A 20,433-nucleotide genomic window follows, 5' to 3' on the forward strand; every position below is an offset into this window, starting at 1 on the left:
GGGAAGACTACATCCGTGTCTTACACCTTTTTAATCCGAGTACTATCCGTCCCTGGTAGCTGAGTGTTGCCGGCACGGTAGCTCGGCGTGTTCGGTCAGAGAGCTGGTTGGCCTCTGTAATAAAAAACTGAGTGGAAGGATCAATAAAAACGGACTTGAACGGATGTCATGTGACGTCTGCAACAACCAAACACAACGATGAAAAAAAAGTGGTCACCGGGACGGAATGTCAATCCTACGGGCCCGGGTTCGATTGCCGGCAGGGTCGGAGATTTTCTCAGCTCAGGGAGTGGGTGTTGTGTTGTCCTAATCATCATCATTTCATCCCCATTGACGCACAAGTCGCCGAAGTGGCGTCAAATCGAAAGACTTGCACAGGGTGAACGGTTTACCCGACGGGAGGCCCTAGTCACACGACATTTACATTTTTATCCGAGTACTGCGTCTTTGATCTTTCACTCCTATTGTTCCCTCTTGGTACTTGTACATATTGCGTATTACCCATCTATCCCTATAGTTTATCCCTATATTCTTCAGAATATCGAACATCTTGCACCGTTTTACATGGTACAACGCTTTTTGCTAGGCCGACAAATCCCTTTCCTTCACTCTTGCTTCCGTTATCATCCGCTCTCGTAAGTTGGCACTACGAGAGAAGACTAACTGCGCACACCACAGCGCCCTCTGGCCGACGCTGTGGAACTCAGGGAGTGCCGACTTGATTTCACCCCATTTCACCAAGAGCAGACGGCCTGGAAACATCGCTTCGACGTAGCTTGCTATTGAGACTTTGATCCGACACGGACTACGGCTTCACACCTACGTGCTCATCCTAGCCAAAGTCATGTATGCCTTTATTATCTGTGTTTTTTGACTCTAGTAAAAAAGTGTTAGTTACATGCAGTACCGAAGTGCTTTATCACTCCTACTCCTACTCGCTTCCTTCACTCTCGGCCTATATTACAGAAGCAGTTTACAGGAGCAGACCTACACGCCGCCTGTCCAGGAGGGATACAAAATTACCTACCCTAAAGCTACAGTGATCATTATCTAACAGATCCTCAATTTTCTTTTCCTTCGTTCTGTATATTATTTTTGCGAGCAATTTGGATGCATGACCTGTTAAAATGGTTCAAATGGCTCTGAGCACTATGGGACTTAACATCTGAGGTCATCAGTCCTCTAGAACTTAGGACTACTTAAACCTAACTAACATAAGGACATCATACACATCCATGCCCGTGGCAGGATTCGAACCTGCGACCGTAGCAGCTGCGCGGTTCCGGACTGAAGCGCCTAGAACCGCTTGGCCACCGCCGCCGGCCCTGTTAAAATGATTGGGCGATAATTCTCGCACTTTTGTCTCTTGATATCTTGGGAATTGTGTGGATGATGTTTTTCCGAAAGTCTGACGGATGTCGGCAACCTCATAAACTGTACTCACCAACGGTAAATATTTATTTTGTGGCCACTTCCACATATTGGTTTTAAAAACTTCCGATGGAAAGTTGTATATCCCTTCTGCCTTATTTGATTTTAAGTCTTCAAAAGCTCTTTTGAATTCTGATTTTAGTACTGGATCCCCATCTCTTCCCTGTAGATCCCTGATCCTTTTTCTATCAAATAATCAGACGGGGCCCCCGCCTCATAGAGGCTCTCCGTGTCCTATTTCGACCTATCCGCTCTCTCATCTACAGTGTGAAGGATGAGCCAGACAGTAGGAGATTTTATTTTATTATATGAGCTTTGAAATGGTAACTTCATTTTTCTTTTGCGGCCAAGCCACGGCCGGCAGTGTTAGCTGCCTGTAAATTCTTTCGTCCCGCGGTCTAGTAACACGAAGTCAGTACCGAGGAAGGGCACCTTGGCCACGCACCTCCCTCACTTGCTGATGAGGTAACGCCGCCCCAGGCGTCGCTTAGCAGGCGACGTTCTGGAAAATTCCATGCCAGCCGCACGGTTTTCTCGATCCCAACCAATCAGGGCGGAGGAAGCCGCTTGGTGCGTCGAAAATACCCGGCCGCCCGTCGCCGGGCCCGCTCTCTAGTATTCATTCACCCGCGAGTCGGATAGGCGCCCTGTAGCATTGAACATCTCCCGCTTCTCCCGGGTGCTGCGGCACTGTGGACTTAGTTTTGGCAGACAACTTCGTGAACTATGTCTCGCCAAACTATATGCCCTGGCTCGCCCATAGAGTAAATATCTCTGGAGTGAGCATAGAGTAAATATCTCTGGAGTGAGCATGCGTTCTGCGCATGTTGTCAACATTAAACGAGGATTGTCACGTGATCTCGGGACTTCGCTGTGCGTGTGTGCTTTCTGCAGCGTTTGAAGTTTATAATACCGAGATTTTTTGTTGTGTTTCACCGTTTGTTGATAGTGTAATAGCGATGGTGAATTACTGTTGTTGCTACGGATGCAAAGAAAAATATTTGAAAGGAGGGATAGTAACTTTTCATGGGTACATTCCATATAGCTCTAATTATAGTTTTCATTTTAGTAAGAGACACTGTATACGTTTAAAAATTTCGAGACGCATTATAATTAAGACTTGATTCTGTAGACCTATTTTTCTACGATTTTATGACTATATAATAGATATTACGGCTCGTACAAAAGCTTACAAACAATCGCTTCCTCTCGTAAATTTGCTAGTGGAACAGGAAAGGGAAAGGTTAGTTGTTTCAGTAAATACTATCCTCCATGCATTTATCAGTGAATTGTCAATTATGTATATAGATTACTCAGTCTACTATTTATTTAATGAACTGGGACCAAGTACTTAAAATGCGTTAAATAAATACCTCAAAGTGCCACCAGTAAGAAAAATTGTGCTTTAGGTCGCAAAAACGAGAAAATAAATACGCAGAAATACAAGAAAAAAGGACGGATTAGCAGGGATATAATTGCTAATATGAGGTAAATTCGTGCGAAAGTACTAACGTACTGTCAAGTCGTTTTGCAGGACTATCACTGCAAAAATGTACTTCAGGCTCTGTAATACTGTAAAGTGCGGTATCATACCAAAAACTACCAAAAATCGAGTGCATCTGAACTATGACACCTATCGCAAAGAAGCTGAATCACTTGCCCTTAAAAGTTACGTAGCTGGTTTATTCCCGGTATCAAATGGATACTGTTAAAATGCTGCGCAACATATATAAATAATCCACGACACGTACGAAAAGAATCCGTCTGTACTAGGGATGTAGTGACATTCTAAATATACAGGGCTCTATATGAACAAACACACGACGTCCCGAGATCACGTGACCAGGCCGGCAATGTATGTTGACAACACAAAATCTGTTCTGCGGATGTGAGTCCTCACTCCAGAGATATTTACTCTATGGGCTCACCCTCACCTCCCTAGGCCTATGTAACCCCTTTTTAAGATGCTTTCGCCAATAAATGGCCTTTATCTAAAAATTACCCTATTCTTTCCCACCGCCTGCCCATACGCCCATCCTGTACAACATTAAACAGTGGAATTCCCATTGTACTCTTAATGTTACCGCCCTTGCTTTTAATTTTATCGAAGGCTGTATTGACTTTTCTGTGCGCTCAGTCCTTCGGACAATCATCTCTTTTTCAATTCCTTCACATTTTTCCTGTAGCCATATCGTCTTAGCTCCCCTGCGCTTCATATTTATTAAACGCTAATCTTCCTTTTTCTGTCAGTGACTGGTCGGCGTTTGGGGAGGCCTTCCTCGGTATGTGGGCCTTACCTTTGACGACTAGGCCCCGTGTCTCAGCGCCTCGACGTAAGGAATCGGCGGCGACGTCAGTGGGAGGGGGAGGAGAAGAACAGCTAGCAGCTCGCGCCCCCACTTGAGAGCGGCGGCGCTGAATGCTCCGCGCCGGAAACCGAACACCGAGCCGGCCCCCCGCGGAGCCGGTGACAAGTGAATGGCGACCAGGAGCGGCAGTGGCGGCGCGGCGGCGCTGCTCTGTTTGTTGTCGGCAGCGGGCTGCACAATGGCGCTCCCCACATCCATCTCGAGAGGAGTGGCGCGGCAGTCAACGAGCGGCCCACTCGCCACGCACCGCTTTATGCGTCCTGCGCCCGCTCTGTTTTCCTTGTTGCACGTTACACGCTCGCATACTCTAGTCTAGAGGCTCACACCACTGCCCGTCACCGGCCATGTTCTTATAACGGTGTTTTTCTGGGGCTCATACCTCAGGTGTCATTGGTGACAGAAAGGTAGGGTCCAGTGGAAGTGGTCTGGATAGCCCTTGGCTTAGCGTCCAATTGATTGACCAACTCATACAGTGTATCAGGTGTAGGTACGAGTTCTGTTCAAAACACTCCACAACATTCGTAATTTCGTGCTAGTGGTCTATTGGAGCAAAATGCGGTTGTAATCCCTGCACATGCCATTGTTTAATGTGTAACTGCCAGAATTTTCATTGTTGTATCTCTGTCAGCTATTGTGTCGTATAGCTTGCGAATTTCGAAATACCAAAGTTAAGAGAAGCAGCGCGTCTACATTAAATTTTGCGTGAAACTCAAGAAAATCTGTACAGAGACGCACCAAAAGATGCATGAAGCCTACGGTGATGAGTGCCTAAGCCGTACTCTGTGTTATGAATGGTTCGCACTGCTTAAAAATGGCCGGACGGAAGTTAAAGGCGACTCTCGTTCAGAACGCCCTTCGACGTCTACCGACGACGCTCAAGTCAAGAATGTCAAAGAAACTGTGTGTGCCATTCGAAGACAGGCTATACGACGGATTGAAGAAGAGCATTTCAGTTGCATCATGCCATGAAATCCTGTCACACAGTGATGAATTCAGGGGGCGACCCGGGGGGGGGGAAGTCCCCCCCGGAAATTGGAAATTCACCTCCGTGAAATTCATATCTATAGTTGTGGTGAAACATAAAAATTATCACCTGGTCTGTTAACTTGTACCGTTGTGACAAAATTTAAACTACGCCAGCAGCTGTTGCTAACGAAGTTTGCAGTCAGCTATGGAGAAGTCGCGATGGCATGCATTTTTTACAAGCAAAATGAATGTGTAACACAATAGGTGGCGGCCTGGTTCCTATAAAAATGGCTCTGAGCACTATGGGACTTAACATCTGTGGTCATCAGTCCCCTCGACTTAGAACTACTTAAACCTAACTAACCTAAGGACATCACACACATCCATGCCCGAGGCAGGATTCGAACCTGCGACCGTAGCAGCAGCGCGGTTCCAGACTGTAGCGCCTAGAACATCTCGGCCACTTCGGCCGGTCTGGTCCCTATAATTTCATTTCGTTACTTACCGGTTCGGTTTGGAACACATAGCGTCAATTTTCTGTTATTATTATTATTTTCGATTATTCCCATTTAAGAGAGCGTTTGAACTTGAATTCCTTTATGATGATTGTTTATGTTTTTTCTGAGCCCAAATTTTCTTCATGTGTTCACTGTGTTATTTCTTTCGCTCCGCTGTCCATTTGCATCCTGGTCTCTTCTGTGTTGTGGTGTCAAATTTATGTTTTTTGATGATGTTCCTGAATTCAGTTCTATTTCCTGCATCGTTTACTGTTATGTGTCCTTGCCTGAGGTCCTCTTCAACTTCTTTTATCCATTTTGTTTTTCCCCTGCCTGAGTTGATGACTTTAAGAATTCGCTTTGAAATTCTATTTTCATTCATCCTGTGGTTATGTCCGTAGAACTGCATTCTTCTTTTCCTTATTGTATCCGTAATCTTGTCTGTGTATTTATATAATTCTGATGTTGGTCTCTTCTTCCAGTTTCCTTGCTCTTGTATCGGGCCAAAAATTTTCCTGAGAATTTTCCTTTCTTGTTTCTCTATTTCTTTGATTTTAGTTTGCCCACCTATTTGTGTTGTTTCAGATGCATACAGTGCCTCCGGAAGTACGACAGTGTTGTAGTGCCTCAATTTTGCGTTAATGGATATGGACTTTTCGTTATAATAGTTCCACGTGAGTTTATATGCTTTCTGTAGTTTTTTTATTATTTCCTCATTGGCCTTTAGGTTGATCCCTGATGGCTGGATGATTTCTCCCAGGTATTTAAAATGTGGTACTTGTACGATTTTCCCATGGGTTGTCACAATAGGCAATTTGTCTTGTGGCACTCTTTCTATGTACTGGGTTTTCTCATATGAGATTTGCAGGCCAGTTCTTTGTGCAATTTCGTGTAACTTCTCTATGGCGTTAGTGGCTTCTTTTCTATTATTTGTGAGGATTGCAAGGTCATCCGCAAAAGCTAAACACTTTACATTGAATCTATTATCTTTTCTAATGCCAATTTCTATTCCGTTTACTTCTTTTTCCCATGTCCTATTAATTTTTTCAAGAATGATATTAAAGAGTAATGGTGAAAGTCCGTCACCCTATCGCACTCCAGATTGGATTTCAAATGGTTCCGAGATATCCCCCATAAATGTAACCTTGGAGACGATGTCAGTTAATGTTTCCCGAATGATTTTGCTCTTGTCTTTCTGTCAATGCTGAATTCTTCCAGCGTCTTGCAGAGCGCTAGTCTGTCTATTGAGTCGTAGGCCTTTGTAAAATCTACATCATTTTCAGATTCCAGATATGCTCTATGTATGATCGTCCCTTGCGAAAACCGGCCTGGTATTCTCCTATTTGTGAGTCAGCTTGTTCTTCTAATCTATTCATGAGAACTTTTGATAGGATTTTATATGTGACCGGTACGAGTGAGATAGCCCTGTAATTATTTGGTTCAGTTTTGTCCCCTTTTCTGTGGAGTGCATGGATGAGTGCGCATTTCCATTCAGAAGGGATCTGTTCTGTTTCCCAAATGTTTAATATGATTTTGTGAATTTTTCCTGTTAATCTTTCATCATTTAGTTTCCATAGTTCTGCAATAATTCCATCTTCTCCTGGGGCTCTATTGTTTTTCAGTGTCTTGATAATTTCTACTATTTCGTTGATGGTTGGTGGTTTAGCGTCAGGATTTGGTGTAGACGTCTCGTAGTGAATATCCTCTGTCGGTCTTTCGCAGTTGAGGTTGAAATAGTCTGCAAGGTTTTGGCAGTTATTCTCCGTGTTAGTTTCTAGTGAACCATCAGGTTTCTTGAAGCAAAGATTGGGTGGCTGGTATCCTGCAATATGTTCTTTAAACGTCTTATAAAAATTCCTGGTGTTGTTCTTCTTAAAGTCTTGTTCTATCTCATCTAGTCGCCGTTTGTCATAATTTCTTTTTTCCCTCCGAATAGTTTTCGATGTTTGTTTTCGGATTACTAGAAATTGGCCTGAGTGACGTAATTCTGCGCATACGACTCAAATGATGTTTTACAGTTTCGTTCAAGAACCATTCTGAGACAATTTAAAAAGAATATAAATAATTTTGAAGTGGGTTGTAACTGACGTAGGTGACGAAGTCTACACATGGTCATATGTCGAAAGAAAATCATTTATAAAAAAACTTACGTCGTTACACCACAAGAGCAACAGGGAGACACTGAGGAGAGACAATAGTAGTAGAGCGGAATGAAGGAGACTAAGGCTGTGAGGCTGGGGATGACGGTTAGAGGGATGAAAAGAGATAATGAGTCGGGCTCTGTGAGAATGGGAAAGTGAGAGTGGGTGGATATGAGCGACTTAAGCGATGGACCAGTAGGAGTGATCGATTTACTCGTACATAGGGGAGCTTGTGGGAGTCAGACGTGAGTTGCATGCTAAAAAGAGCGCGAATATGTTCACATGCCAAAATTTTTGGGAAAAGGTGCTGAGGAAGACAGAATGACTTTTTAGTCAGAGTCTTTTAAAACAGGAGCATATTAGCCTTTGTGCTCAGATAGGAAGTTTTTCCGCTGATTGTAGGTTACCTGGCACGGCTGCACGTCTAAGATACACCACTTGGAAACGCTTGACAAAATGTACTGTATTTGCTCTACCGGTATTTCATTTACGGCTCCTAGTCGTCAGACCCAACTTCTTAGCCCACTTGCGACGATGTGTTTCGAAGGATAGTCGTGAAGTTTAAACTATCACCTCAAAAACATCGCCCGCGTCTCGTGGCCGTGCGGTAGCGTTCTCGCTTCCCACGCCCGGGTTCCCGGGTTCGATTCCCGGCGGGGTCAGGGATTTTCTCTGCCTCGTGATGGCTGGGTGTTGTGTGCTGTCCTTAGGTTAGTTAGGTTTAAGTAGTTCTAAGTTCTAGGGGACTTATGACCACGGCAGTTGAGTCCCATAGTGCTCAGAGCCATTTGAACCATTTTTTTTTCAAAAACATCGATTTTCTTAATGAAGGTTTTCATGAGTGGGTGTCTCAGTTGCTGGTAAATATTTCTGATAATATGGTTGTGGCTTATGAAATTCTTCCGTTCCTAACGGTTCGTCCACAGGTGCGCTGGACATCTTCACAGTTTCCCGTGGTTGCGCAAAGTCTTGTCGGCTGGTAGTCGTACGTCGGAGAACGACATAAATACTGTGAAAATAAATGTGATAGAACTTTACACGTGGGGCTGATAGAGGTAATCCCCATATATGACAGCAGAAGTAAAAAACTTCAAAATGCCACTATCGCTTTATTAGAGCATTTATTCAGATTACCGGTTTCGGCAAACTTCTTGTCATCTTCGGATCCGTAAAGCATAGACCGAGTACGCACAAAACTAGGTGTGAGATATCTACACACATTTTTTAACATAATAGTATCCATAACGTATCTTATCCACTGCATTTCAAAGTATCTTGTCCGCGGATTCAGTAACTTGTGTCACATAATAAATAGACTTTCCAAGAACATGCATGGCATACCTACACCAAGGTATCAAAAACAAAACAATCACTGTATAAAATAACATGCACAGTGCACCAAATAAAAATGCTCATGCTCGCTTAAAAGCTCTGTACGGGCTGAGATTTGATAGTAAACATGCAAACAGTATAACATGCCACCAGGTGGCACGACAATAGTAACAAACCGAATTGCAGGGTTTCGTATAAAGCCTAAGCACAAATACAAATCAATATGAACTTTTCCAATGTAATCATACAGAGAATGAACATAATCAGACTATAATTTTCTATTTTTTATTTAAAAAGCAACTTCTCAAATTTTGTTAAGAAATTGCTTTTTAAGTACATAAAAAAACTTCGAGGAACAGCAAAATTCGGGGTGTCCAGGTTAAACATATAACAATATAAAATGTAATAACACGAGACGTAATTGAGATATTTATTGACGGTTTTCTTCTACAAGTGTGGCAACTAAAAATTTTCTGTGCTCACTTGCTGTAGTTGGCACCGCGTGCGCATGCGTGTAACTGCTTTGTTAACCTAAATACGCGACATTAGCCATGTATACTCCAGAGCAGAAGGTGTTCCGTGTACTCTCTCTCTCTTGGAGCTTAGGTCTGTTACAATAGTACAACGTCATTTTTGGCTTGACTAAGGACTGCGACAAACTGACTGAGTTCCCACTTGCACAACAATCAAGAAATGGCGCACGCGGTTTCGGGAAACTAAACTAGATGTTCATTTTCGATCCCGACACCGCCAAGCACGCAGTTCCCGAGGCTAAGTCCATCCATCGGAGCCCTAAGTCAATCCGACAAGCAAGCAGGCAGTTGCACTGCCTCGTTCGACAGTAAATGATGTCGTCCATAAAGCGTTGCGCCTACGGGCGTACAAATTGCAACTTCGTCACAAAATCAAGCCTGAGGACAGGCAGCGACGGAAGGCGTTCAAAAAATGGCTCTGAGCAGTATGGGACTTAACTTCTGAGGTCATCAGTCCCCTAGAACTTAGAACTACTTAAACCTAAGTAATCTAAGGACATCACACACATCCATGCCCGACGCAGGATTCGGACCTACGACCGTGGAAGGCGTTCGCTGAGACAATTGAGGCAAAAATGGACGAAAAGGAGGCATTCCTCTACTTCGTGTGCTTATCGCACGAGGCTCCATTCCACACTTTCGGCACGGTACACACGCACTGAACCACCCTTCGCAGTGTGCATACCAAAGTGAATGTATAGTGTGGATTGTTGAAGGACAGGGTTATAGGCTCGCTCATTCTTCTTTGCGGGTCCTGCAGTTAACGCAACAGACGTACATAGGCATGTAGGAGGTGTATGCTGGGACACAACTTCCTCGTGACATGATATTTTAAGAAGATAGCGTGTCATGCCATTCTGCGAAGGTAATGAGGGATTTCTTGGATCATGAGTTACCAGATCTCTGGATTGGGAGAGGTTGTCCATCGATTGCTTGGCTCTCTAGAAGCACAGCAACTAATGGTGCGCCTACTGAGGAGTATTAAGAGTACGAAAATAATTTTTTGTTACCATACCTGTAGAAACATACCGCCAATAAACATCTTAATTACTTCTCACGTTATTACATTTTATATTATTATAAGTTTAACTCATACAACCTGTATAACTCTGACGGTTAAGAACGTTCTCTTTTGGTTGCTTAATTAGTTTAAGAGTGTTATCGAGCACTCGCGATGTGTTTCTAAAATTCCCGTTATGATAAAAGCGAAAAAAATATCAGATTTCGTCAAGTCTACGATCTTTAACTTGATTCCCCAACCCCCGTTATTTGGAAAAATAAATTATTCTTTCCCGTTTACTCAATTAAGGATCTGTTTTAGAAGCCTCTCAGTTTCTCCGCTTTTTAATAAATGCGATGTAATTGGCTTTATTTAAATTTATGAATTTCAAGTTTAACCCTTCCGCCCGGGAGACGGTTTCACCTTTCCCAAATCCCCACGAAGAGACTGAAAGTTAAAGCAAAGAAAAATATTTATCATCGTGCGACTGGAAAATAATTTCTTCGTAGAGCAAATTTATAATTGGCCTCGTTAAGACCCTCTTATTCCTCCAGAGAAATATGTAATACACATCTGCTGTCTCAGAGGGTCTCAATTAGAGAACCGTTTCGAGAAGAGACCAGTAGTATCTAAATGTAGCAGAGTTTTATTGACTGTGTTAGTCCATGGTGGAAACGATTATACTCGCAAGCGAAAATGTCTAACGTTACAGTGGAGAAATAATAGGCACATTCACAACGGCTTGTTGGCGCAATACATTGGAAGATTGAGGGCAACACGGCTGGAACAATACATCATCTGAATGCGTATGTGTATGAGCGGCTCACGCCGTGAATGGGGAACCGGGCGGTGTTCCGTTACAACACAGGGGTGGACTCGGTTCTGGTCGCGTCCGCCCTACGCGAGACGCCACAATGGGTCCGTAATTGAATGAGACGTGACGCTGCATATTCGTACTCTTCGCCTCCTCCGGTGCCGCTCCTTTGCTGTACCTGAGACAGTTGACTTCATACGTGTCCCTCGGTTCGAATTTCCGCGCTTTATGTTAACCCTTCCCTTGGTGGTGCATTTAAACTTTTTGCTCTGCGAATAGCCGCAACTGGCGAAAAAGGGTTAGGGCACTCGTGCTCACAAAAAGAGTGCAAGAAAAGTCGTACACTGACACTAACATCCATCTGTTGGCGGATACTAAACCACAATTTTAAGCTCGAACACTTTTGATACAGTGCCTGTACCTGATGGTGTGTCCTAAATGGGCACCCCACCACACCATTTCGCTGTACTAACCGTTACGTAAATTTCTTTTCCTATTACTTAATTGATCTTGATCCCATGGCTGGTGAAGCGATGGTGGCCAAACAGGATTAAAATTAAAGGTACTAGCTGACAGCAAACTCTACTCAAAGATCAGTCAGTTACAAACTCAATTAAACAGATAAATTGTGCCACAGATACCCGTAAATACATTTACGATTAGTTTCACACATTTAGTAAATTATAAAATATTACTGTAAGATCATTGATTAAGGGGCTACAAAAGAGAGCACGGTGAATAAGGAAACATCATACACAAGAGTTCATAGAACATATACGTATACAGAAATCAACCTTTATTATGTGTACAGACCGCTCATCCATTTCCGAAATCGAGGATTTCGACGACTATTGCTTGTTATCAACACTGATACTGACAAGATATCGTTTCTAGTAATTCCAAGACTTTGGAATTACAAGGCTTTGAATCCGGATAGCAAATGATGAAAGGAAAATTTCTCCGTGTGATATAATTACAAATTAACGATTTTCTGGGTTTCATGCTCTACTTGTACTGTGAAACCATTCTTTTGGTCAAATTTCATGATTCTGCGTCAAGGAGGGAGTACCCTACAGGTTTTAATGAGTGACTTTGCGAGTATCAAAATATGTGACATAAAGGGCCGCATCTTTTGATTGTTTGGCTTAGGAGCTTAACATTTTTACGTCATCAAGGGACTATATACCTCACTGTCTGATAGAAATTTCAACTTGATACGTCAATTAGATATAGTGGGAATTAGTGAAGTTCGGTGGCAGGAGGAACAAGACTTTTGGTCAGGTGATTACAGGGTTATAAATACAAAATCAAATAGGGGTAATGCAGGAGTAGGTTTAATAATGAATAAAAAAATAGGAGTGCGGGTTAGCTACTACAAACAGCATAGTGAACGCATTATTGTGGCCAAGATAGACACAAAGCCCAAGCCTACTACAGTAGTACAAGTTTATATGCCCACTACCTCTGCAGATGATGAAGAAATAGATGAAATGTATAACGAGATAAAAGAAATTATTCAGGTAGTGAAAGGAGACGAAAATTTAATAGTCATGGGTGACTGGAATTCGTCAGTAGGAAAAGGGAGAGAAGGAAACATAGTAGGTGAATATGGATTGGGGGGAAGGAATAAAAGAGGAAGCCGCCTTGTAGAATTTTGCACAGAGCATAACTTAATCATAGCCAACACTTGGTTCAAGAATCATAAAAGAAGGTTGTATACCTGGAAGAATCCTGGAGATACTAGTAGGTATCAGATAGATTATATAATGGTAAGACAGAGATTTAGGAACCAGGTTTTAAATTGTAAGACATTTCCAGGGGCAGATGTGGATTCTGACCACAACCTATTGGTTATGAACTGCAGATTGAAACTGAAGAAACTGCAAAAAGGTGGGAATTTGAGGAGATGGGACCTGGATAAACTGAAAGAACCAGAGGTTGTAGAGAGTTTCAGGGAGAGCATAAGGGAACAATTGACAGGAATGGGGGAAAGAAATACAGTAGAAGAAGAATGGGTAGCTCTGAGGGATGAAGTAGTGAAGGCAGCAGAGGATCAAGTAGGTAAAAAGACGAGGGCTAATAGAAATCCTTGGGTAACAGAAGAAATATTGAATTTAATTGATGAAAGGAGAAAATATAAAAATGCAGTAAATGAAGCAGGCAAAAAGGAATACAGACGTCTCAAAAATGATATCGACAGGAAGTGCAAAATGGCTAAGCAGGGTTGGCTAGAGGACAAATGTAAGGATGTAGAGGCTTGTCTCACTAGGGGTAAGATAGATACTGCCTACAGGAAAATTAAAGAGACCTTTGGAGAGAAGAGAACCACTTGTATGAATATCAAAAGCTCAGATGGCAACCCAGTTCTAAGCAAAGAAGGGAAGGCAGAAAGGTGGAAGGAGTATATAGAGGGTTTATACAAGGGCGATGTACTTGAGGACAATATTATGGAAATGGAAGAGGATGTAGATAAAGACGAAATGGGAGATAAGATACTGCGTGAAGAGTTTGACAGAGCACTGAAAGACCTGAGTCGAAACAAGGCCCCGGGAGTAGACAACATTCCATTAGAACTACTGACAGGCTTGGGAGAGCCAGTCCTGACAAAACTCTACCATCTGGTGAGCAAGATGTATGAGACAGGCGAAATACCCTCAGACTTCAAGAAGAATATAATAATTCCAATCCCAAAGAAAGCAGGTGTTGACAGATGTGAAAATTACCGAACTATCAGTTTAATAAGTCACAGCTGCAAAATACTAACGCGAATTCTTTACAGACGAATGGAAAAACTGGTAGAAGCCGACCTCGGGGAAGATCAGTTTGGATTCCGTAGAAATGTTGGAACACGTGAGGCAATACTGACCTTACGACTTATCTTAGAAGATAGATTAAGAAAAGGCAAACCTACGTTTCTAGCATTTGTAGACTTAGAGAAAGCTTTTGACAATGTTAACTGGAATACTCTCTTTCAAATTCTGAAGGTGGCAGGGGTAAAATACAGGGAGCGAAAGGCTATTTACAGTTTGTACAGAAACCAGATGGCAGTTATAAGAGTCGAGGGGCATGAAAGGGAAGCAGTGGTTGGGAAAGGAGTAAGACAGGGTTGTAGCCTCTCCCCGATGTTATTCAATCTGTATATTGAGCAAGCAGTAAAGGAAACAAAAGAAAAATTCGGAGTAGGTATTAAAATTCATGGAGAAGAAGTAAAAACTTTGAGGTTCGCCGATGACATTGTAATTCTGTCAGAGACAGCAAAGGACTTGGAAGAGCAGTTGAACGGAATGGACAGTGTCTTGAAAGGAGCATATAAGATGAACATCAACAAAAGCAAAACGAGGATAATGGAATGTAGTCAAATTAAGTCGGGTGATGCTGAGGGAATTAGATTAGGAAATGAGACACTTAAAGTAGTAAAGGAGTTTTGCTATTTAGGGAGTAAAATAACCGATGATGGTCGAAGTAGAGAGGATATAAAATGTAGACTGGCAATGGCAAGGAAAGCGTTTCTCAAGAAGAGGAATTTGTTAACATCGAGTATAGATTTAAGTGTCAGGAAGTCGTTTCTGAAAGTATTTGTATGGAGTGTAGCCATGTATGGAAGTGAAACATGGACGATAACTTGTTTGGACAAGAAGAGAATAGAAGCTTTCGAAATGTGGTGCTACAGAAGAATGCTGAAGATAAGGTGGGTAGATCACGTAACTAATGAGGAGGTATTGAATAGGATTGGGGAGAAGAGAAGTTTGTGGCACAACTTGACTAGAAGAAGGGATCGGTTGGTAGGACATGTTTTGAGGCATCAAGGGATCACAAATTTAGCATTGGAGGGCAGTGTGGAGGGTAAAAATCGTAGAGGGAGACCAAGAGATGAATACACTAAGCAGATTCAGAAGGATGTAGGTTGCAGTAGATACTGGGAGATGAAGAAGCTTGCACAGGATAGAGTAGCATGGAGAGCTGCATCAAACCAGTCTCAGGACTGAAGACCACAACAACAACAACGTCAACTCGTTCCCGAGAAAGAGGGTTCATAAAACACGGATGGCAGACAGACAGTGTGACCACTACCAACAAGAAATTATTTTCGTATGATGAAATTGCAAATTAACGATTTTCGTATTTATTTCCTTTGGATGTAATATGAAACCTTGTTTCCAGGCCAATGGGATTCCAGGTCAATGGGAAGTGCTTATTTATTTCTAATTTCTGCTACCAGTCACTTTTTTATTTTATGTTTAATCTAACATAATACAACGCGTTTCGAACATGTTTTGTTCATCTTCAGGCGTTTATACATACATATATATACATACATACAGAGAATTGTCACTTAAAAATAAACAGTCTTAAACTAGATCAGAAGTCTTTGTCCGTTGTTTGTTACTGTAGCGGCTGATGTGGCATTTGGGGGGGAGGAGGAGGGCAGTGAATGGCTGGAAATCGAAATCAGCGATGTCTTCTCCTGGTTGTATTCCTTGTGCTTGACTATGCATGATACCACAGCCTGTATAGGATACAGATAGATTTGCATCAGATACGTGTTACAAAAATAGTGTGAAAGGCTTTTATATGACAGTTGAACGCTTACGATTTCATCATCTTGCTGCTTCAGTTGCATCACTGGTATAATGGCGGAGCTGTTGATTAACTTTGCACTATTGCACATTGTATTTCGTCACTGACTTCCAACGTAATTCACTGCACAAATCGCTTCGACGTACACGTAAACGTAATGCATATGTATTTCGTCACTGACTTCCAACGTAATTCACTGCACAAATCGCTTCGACGTACACGTAAACATAATGCATACAACACAAGATGGCGGACTGTAGCATGCGAGTCTATATCGATTACCAAGGTTTTGTATCGATATTCTTGGAACTGACAGATTTATAGGCAATTATTTACATTGACACATCTTGAATCTATTGAATCAGAACTGGCTTAAGACTGTTGAAGAATTCTGAGTTTTTGAATTTGGTAAGAATGTTATCTCCATGCTTTGTAGAAATGGAAATTTTCATATATAATCGTAAGTGCCGTTAGTTTACCAGAAGCTGGCGCCTCCTAAGTGTTCAGATGATCGTATGACACTGTTGGTCAGCCGCCCCGTCTGCGTTGGTTTGGCCACATGACTCAAGGCTTCTGTTTGACGTCATTTGGGAAACTTACGCGTCTGCTGCCCTGGTATTTGCCTTTTAACATGAGCATTGTATGACTTCATTCTAATTTAACATATAAATAAATTACGCGAGACGGGTTGACCTGGTGTATTAAATGAGGAAGGAATAAAAAAAAAATCAGCTGAACATATGACTCTCTTAACGGGCAAACGGTGAATACCGTGTCTTGCGTCTGTATGAGCATCTAACAGATTGCAAAGAAATTGAAGAAAGTGAAAGAAGAATGCGCAGCTAGGAAGGCAGGCATTTTCTGTATTACCATGTTCATAGCGTGGTCGGCGTGGCGGTGGAGTCGGCTGATGATGTGCGGCTGCATCCAGACTCTGCCGGCGTCAAATAACGACGTAATGAGTGCCATCGACAGGGGATGTCAAATTGATTCCATATTTTCAGATTTTCAGAAGGCTTTCGACACCGTTCTTCAGATGTGTACTCTAACCAAACTGCGTGCCTATGGAATATCGCCCCAGTTGTGCAACTGGATTCGTGATTTCCTATCAGAAAGGCCACAGTTTGTCGCAATAGACGGAAAGTCATCGAGTAAAACAGAAGTAATATAATAGGTCGCCTATTGTTCCTGATCTACAGTGACGCTCTTAAATTAAGGATAATGCTGTTACATGGTGAAACAACGTTCTGGTGGGCGGTTTGCGGGTTTAAATCACCTCGGGGTCTGACCATGCGGTGCATTTGACCTGCGGTCGTCGCACGGTGGCGCTGGCAGCAGCCCACATACGCAGAGGTGTGTTGGTGCATGTGAGAGTACGGTGCAGCGAGTAAGTGTGCAGACGTTTTCAGACGTGCTAATGGCGACTGTGTGTTGATAATGGCTCAAAGAACACGTATTGGTGACGTTGTGAGGGGTAGAATACTAGGGCGACTGGAGGCTGGTCAAACACAGCGGGTCGTAGCACGTGCCCTCCGTGTGCCACAAAGTGTGATCTCAAGATTATGGCAACGATTCCAGCAGACAGGAAACGTGTCCAGGCGCTACAGTACGGGACGTCCACAGTGTACAACACCACAAGAAGACCGATATCTCACCATCAGTGCCCGCAGACGGCCACGGAGTACTCTCCTAAGTGTTCAGATGATCGTACGACACTATTGGTCAGCAACCCCGTCTGAGTTGGTTTGGCCACATGACTCAAGTCTTCTGTTTGACGTCATTTGGGAAACTTACGCGTGTTGGTGATGCAGATGAGTTGAAATGATTAGAACAGCACAGACACCCAGCGAAGAAAATCTCCAGCCCGCCCACGAACCGCTCCCGGAATCCCGTGATCTAGGTGGCAGCGCCGTAGACGACAAGCTGCGGACTTCCTAATTCCTGAAAGCGTCTCTCTGATGTATTCATGAGCGAGGCATCAAGCGAGGGCTTACTTCTAAGGAAAGATGTCAGCTTGGTGAAAATTATTAACTCGGGAATGTAATGGAATAACGATCCGAAAAAAAACCCTCAACGTCTACGTATCATTACTAGCTAGTTAATGTCTCTCTTCTGCCATCACGGTAAGTATAAAATTAATAATAGAAATAAGCAATCATTAATAAATTAAAATTTCTATGATATATATTACCGACATGTGACCTTTTTTGATGACATGTCGAAAGTGCGATATAAACTGTCTTTCGCGTCCCCCAGCGAAGCGTGCTCTTGGGCGCGCCGTCTTAATGGCAGCCCAGTTAGTTGAGTTCGCTCTCAGTCATCGATAACTGGAGGACGGTCATCCAACGGCAGGTGCTGACAGTGTTTAGGATATGGACGCCACAAGGAACTGCCGGAATTGAATATGACTTTGAGGGAAACTGTGTAATGCTAATATATCAGTTTACATCCCTAGGAACCACATCGTTCAGATTTGATGAAAGACGGTCTGCTGTTTGGAATGTACAGAAACCACGGGCAAATTGGGGTGGCTTAGCCGTATGGACTTGTTTGGCGAGCACCTTAATGTGAGGACTGTAAGACCTGCTATTAGGAGCTATCCATTGTGCCGCAGTGCTCTTTATAATGTGTGTTTTGAGCTTTAGTTAACCCCAGTACTATTTAAAAGGAATTTACCGATAGTAATAACTTTCTCTCATAAATTTCTTTTACGTCACTGTTATTTTGTGCCTATTGGCTTTAGACCCTGTTGATAAATTATAAATACTTTATGAGTTGCTTCTGTAACCTACTGTGTTCTCAGTGCAAATGCAAATTTTCCTGTCATAGGTGAATCAGTGAGGGCGTTCTCGTTCAGATGTTATTTATACATTTTCTACCTCTCAGGTTAGAGTCCGGTTTCTAATTAATCGGTTTTCTTTGTGCTGGGTTTTGTACTCAGGGTTAACTTTATAACTTGTCGCCGAAGCCAACTGGGCTTCGTTCTTTAAATTTTATTAACACCTATTTTGTCGATGCCCATTTGTTTCCACTATTTTCCTCCGTAGTGGCTTATTGCCTGTCCTGATCTGGTAACTGATGTTTATTACTGTAGGATTTATTGTTGCGGGACACTGATTAATTGCAACGTTTTTATGATTTCGTTTACACTTTGCTTAATTTAATCTATGTTGAAACAGAACCACAGGAGCAGTATGAAACTGAGTGGTTTGATATCTCAAGTTAAGCTGTTCAATTTCTAATTCTAAAATTGTGTTATCCATTTGCTTAAATTCTGTCCAGTTTCTCAGTACATAATAACTATTGGGAATACGCCTAAAAAAATAGTCTTTTCGGGTTCCAGTTTTTGTGACCTGGCATCTTATCACTTCCTGCTCCTTATTTTCTCTAGGCTTTCAATTGCCTCAGACAATTCTTATTCGGTATTCAGAACACCACACATTAAAATCTAGTTTAAGTCAATTATAATAAACTGGTGTCCGGAACACAATATTTTAAAATCTAGTATAAGTAACCTGTAATAGAATTTAAAGTTAAAATATCTTTTGTTCAATAAGCTGCTACAGAAATGGCCTTATCATTAGCTAGCTGTATATCCAACGGGGTACAGCTTGTGCTGAGGTTTCGGTATGTCAATAGCAGGTCTTCCGGTTGGACATTCCACACAGACACATAGTGGTTCCCCATCGAAGTAGTTCCACTGGGCAAGACTATACATGCAATCTGGGAACTTCAGATGGTTCATATGTTGTAGTTATCCTTCATGGATTAAATTTCTCCACTCTTAGAGAAAGTGTCATCGCAGCTACGACGGTCCTGGAGAAAAATAAATCCTTTCAAGCAGAACGAGGAGTGTAACACGTAGTTTACTTTATTCGTAGCCGTAGGTTCCCGGCTCATGTGGTAAGTGTCTCAGCGTGATTCCTACAGACGCTCATCCATACCCACAGTGCGTCGAGTCGATCTGGAGACAACACACCAGCAAAACATATTTTGCGTTCTCTGCTTCAATGGGCGCAATTGCGCATTTCAGTAACAAATGCGTGATTTTAGCAGAGAGTACGGCAGTGGACCTCCTACAGCGTAATTGGCGTACGGGTCTAGCATAGCACCATTGACCTACAATGTCACCTGATGTCACAGTATGTGATATTTGTGTGGGGCCTAGCGAAAGACTCCGTCTATATATTTTTCTTTCCAACAGCTTTGTTGCATTAACTACATCAGTAGTTAATGCAAAACTCAAGACGTGCTCGCATGAATACGACCATCGTCTGGATGTTTGTCGAGTGTTCGGTGGAGGATTCTTCGAGCATTTATGTTAATTAAATGATATCTTTGAACATAAACGTAACTGTAAAAGGTAACTCAATGTTATATCTACAAAGATGTGAAACATACAATTTGACAATGTAAAACAGAATTGTACTTTTAAAATAAAAACTTTGCACTATTATGCGTAAGTTACGTAGGGACTTCAGAAAATAAGCTACTCACGCCCTCCTATGCTAAGACCATTGAACAAGAGTGGTGCGTTGCCACAAGACCGTACATGTTACCGGTTTCCTGCAGACACAGTTCTGCTACGGCACCGATAACGGTGCATGGCAGTGTGCTACTGAACTCGAGTTGTAACTGGAAACCTATTCCAAAGTTGAAGTATGCCCGTAGAGTACCTTGCTTCTGGGCTTATTCGGGTAGGGGGCTTTTATCACAATCTAAGTGCTTGTCTTTTTTTGTGTTGTTTCTGGCCTTTGGCCTACGATTTTAGA

This window comes from Schistocerca cancellata, chromosome 1, assembly GCF_023864275.1.
Source record: "Schistocerca cancellata isolate TAMUIC-IGC-003103 chromosome 1, iqSchCanc2.1, whole genome shotgun sequence".
In the NCBI taxonomy this organism is placed as follows: domain Eukaryota; kingdom Metazoa; phylum Arthropoda; class Insecta; order Orthoptera; family Acrididae; genus Schistocerca; species Schistocerca cancellata.